This window comes from Bos indicus, chromosome 4, assembly GCF_029378745.1.
Source record: "Bos indicus isolate NIAB-ARS_2022 breed Sahiwal x Tharparkar chromosome 4, NIAB-ARS_B.indTharparkar_mat_pri_1.0, whole genome shotgun sequence".
NCBI classification, from domain to species: Eukaryota; Metazoa; Chordata; class Mammalia; order Artiodactyla; family Bovidae; genus Bos; species Bos indicus.
Genome location: NC_091763.1, coordinates 117,375,408 through 117,379,057, shown reverse-complemented (window position 1 = coordinate 117,379,057; position 3,650 = coordinate 117,375,408). Strand labels below are relative to the sequence as shown.

At 49.1% G+C, this 3,650-nt stretch overlaps 1 non-coding gene across 1 annotated transcript; it reads left to right on the top strand.

Annotated features, from left to right (window-relative positions):
- The first annotated feature begins 364 nt into the window (after positions 1–364).
- Positions 365–437, top strand: TRNAR-CCU (transfer RNA arginine (anticodon CCU)). The gene has a single exon. It is a non-coding gene; the product is annotated as a tRNA-Arg (tRNA).
- Positions 438–3,650: the final 3,213 nt, after the last annotated feature.

The following is a 3,650-nucleotide window of genomic DNA, read 5'->3' as shown; positions in this document are numbered from 1 at the left end:
CAGGTGCTGTGGGGCTTCCAGCTTCCAGGAGAATGAGGGACACGGCCACTTCTCCCAGATCCCTGGAAGGCTGGTCACTGAGTGCCCCGAGCTAGGGGGGTTAGGATCACAGGAGGAGAGCTATCCCGTAATATCAGGAAAGCCCCAAGCAGGGTCAAATTTGTGCTTGTCTTTTCACTGGGCTTGGTTACTAGGTACAGTAGAGTTATGGGCAGTAGGTTTTATTCCTGTAGGAAACTCAGAAGTAAAAACTGGAACACAGAAATCACCTATAATCCCCAAACCCAGGAATAGTCATGGATAGCATCTTATATGCACAAGTACACATGTAAGTTTACGGACAAGATCTCATAACTATGGTACTTCCCTGGTGGTCCAGTGGTTAAGACTCTGCACTCCTAATGGAGGGGGCCCTGGTTTGATCCCGGATCAGGGAGCTAGATCTCACATGCCGAACAGCACGGCCAAAAGGAAAAAGATTTTACTATTAGAACTCTACAGGATGTAATATTCTGTCTTGTTTCTCAACTTAGCCCCGCCTCCAACAATCCAGGGTAAACATCATTCAGGGTAAGAAATACACATTTTTCAGCAACAAGTTTCCTGCTGCATAGATGTGTGTGTGTGTGAGTGTGAGTGTGTGTGAGTGTGAGTATGTGTGAGTGTGTGTGTGATTTCTTATCATGTCTTATCACTGGACATTTATAGAGAGCCTCATACATTTTAGTATCATAAACAAAGCTTCAACAGTATCTTCATAGCAGTGGTGGTTTAGTCTCTAAGTCGTGTCCGACTCTTGCAACCCCATGCACTGTAGCCTTCCAGGCTCCTCCACCCATGGCATCTCCCCAGACTGGGTTGTCATTCCTTTCTCCAGGGGATCTTCCTGACCCAGGGGTTGAACCTGAGTCCCCTGCACTGCAGGCGAATTCTTTACTGACTGAGGCACCAGGGAGCCCAGTATCTTCATCGCTGAATACCTAGGTGCATCTTCATCCTTGTTTCCTCAGGATACATACCAACACTTATCCATGAAATAATGGACCTGCACATCCTGCTGAATGTGTGCCGTTCCTGATCGCGTGTTGCCAGCCAGTCTGGTTTCTGAGCGTGGGGTTGACATTCCTCCCGCTCTCCTCTCTGGTGCAGTGCTGCTGTGGCTCCTCAGGTGGAAGCAAAAAATAATGAGTGATAATCTCACCTCTCCTCTTCACCTTCCATCAGTCCCTCCCGGGACAAATGGCTCTTGTTCTGCTTTTCATTCGCAGTGACTTCCTGGTTCCCTGTTATTCTTATTATTTTTTTAACCAGAGCTGAACTGCGGTTTATTAGGAACTCCTTCCACTGCTTACACTTTTAGACCTTGGGTTGCTGTTTTAAAATGAGTGTATAAGACTTGTGGCTATGCATGAACAAGGCAGGCACACGTCACTGGGGCTAGATTTAGTTTGTTCTCGTTACATGTTTAATTTTGCTGGAAAGCAATTTAATCTGCTAGTGGACTTCTTCCCTTTGCAATAAGTCAAGTTTGAGTGAATGAGTGAAAGTTGCTCAGTTGTGTCTGACTCTTTGCAACCCCATGGACTATATAGTGGGTTGCCGTTCCCTTCTCCAAGGGATCTTCCCATCCCAGGGATCGAACCCAGGTCTCCTGAATTGCACGTGGATTCTTTATCAGCTGAGCCACCAGGGAAGCCCAAGAATACTGGAGTGTGTAGCCATTCCCTTCTGCAGGAGACCTTCCCAACCCAGGAATCAAACTGGGGTCTCCTGCATTGCAGGCAGATTCTTTACCAGTGGAGCTACCAGGGAATCCCAGGTAAAGTTTGGGGAATTGTAATTCAGTGATTATCACTGAGTATTGGACTTGTTTCCTGGGTGTAAACTTTCTCTGTATTCCGAGCTGAGAAAAGAGGTGAGTCCCCGCCTTCCCACACTCAAGGTCATTGCTATGCTCTGATCAGAGGGTTGCCCCAAGCGGGACCAGCCAGGAGGAGTCCGGGTGTGCGGACGCCCTGTGACCTCACCTAGGGAGCAGATGACCTCCACCTCAGAGGGAGATGGGACCACCTCCAGAGCGGCCCCCTGACACGCCCAGGGTCGGTTTCAGCTTACCTAGTCACCCATCAGCAGCTGGAAACAACATGCCTCTTGCAGCCAAACTCACCACCAAGAACCCCCCGGCAGGCAGCGAGGAGCAGGGGACTTCCCCGGCTGCCCGCATTCACCTGATAGCATCGGGAGCTCTCGGCTCCGGAGGGGCAGGGTTTTTCTCTTGATCGGTAGGTGGTTTGTGCAGAGCACGCCCGGGGCTGCTGGCCTGGGGCCTGTGTCTGTATGCTGACCCAAACGCATGCAGGCTCCCTGGGCCTCTGTCCGCCTCTCCCTTCCGGCTGCCCAGTCTTGCCACATGTAGCTCGAAGCTCTGTTATGAAGCGCATAAACCTTTGTGTCTGTTAGGACTTTGTGACAAATTGACCCTTTTGTTATCATGAAATGCCCCTCTTTACTCCTGGGGACACTCCGTCTTCAAGTGTCTTTGATCTGATGTTGACACAGTTACTGACAGTACCTGCCTTTCCCCACCCTGTACTTTCAGCTTATCTGTGTATTAAAAGTACGTCTCTTATAAACAGCGTATCAGCTAGGTCTCGCTTCTTAAAATGCACTCTGAATATCTCTGTCTTTTCTTTGGAGAGTCTGATCCTCTACGTTTATTGTAATTAGTGATGTGATATGATGTCCATCATTTTGCTATTTGTAGCCTGATTGTCCTTGTTTAAAAGGTGGTTGAGTTTTAGAATTCCCTTTAAATGTATCTGTTATCCTTGCTTGCATTTTCTTAGTGGTTGCTTTGCTGGTAGCTCAGTGTTAAAAGAATCCACCTGCCAGTGTAGGAGACCCGGGTTCAATCTCTGATCCAGGAAGATCCCCTGGAGGAGGGCATGGCAACCCACTCCAGTATTCTTGCCTGGAGAATCCCATGGACAGAGGAGCCTGGTGGGCTACAGTCTGTGGGGTCGCAAAGAGTCACAAAGTGACTGAACGAGTGTTGCTCGAGGGGTTATAATGTACATTCCCTGGTGGTCCCTGTCTCTTTAGAGTTAATGTCGTATTACCTCACATAAATGTAAAAAATTGCAACTGTATAAAAAGCCTGTTTTCCCCACCCTGCTTAACACTACAGCTGTTGTATGTGTTACATGTACACTGGTATAAACCCCACGATGTTGAGGTTGTTTATTTGCACACATGATAAAGAGGATGTGCCAGGATCTGGGAACCGCACAAAGCTCTTTTCTGGGTCGTGTCGGCTCCTGGCACCGTGGTCTCCGGCCCCTCACGTATTTACTCGGTTACAGGGGGCACAGTGGTAAAGAATCTTCCAGCCAGTGCGGGAGACACAAGACACCAGGGTTTGATCCCTGGATCAGGAGATCCCCTGGAGGAGGAAATGGCAACCCACTCCAGTATTCTTGCCTGGGAAATCCCATGAGCAGAGGAGCCTGATGGGCTACAGTCCATGGGGTCTCATAGAGTCAGACACGACTTGGCAGGCACGCTCAGTCTTTGTAACGGGCACCCTGCGAGCATAGGCAGGGCTTTGGGATCTCTTATAGACCTGTGACAACCACATGGCTGAACACAGT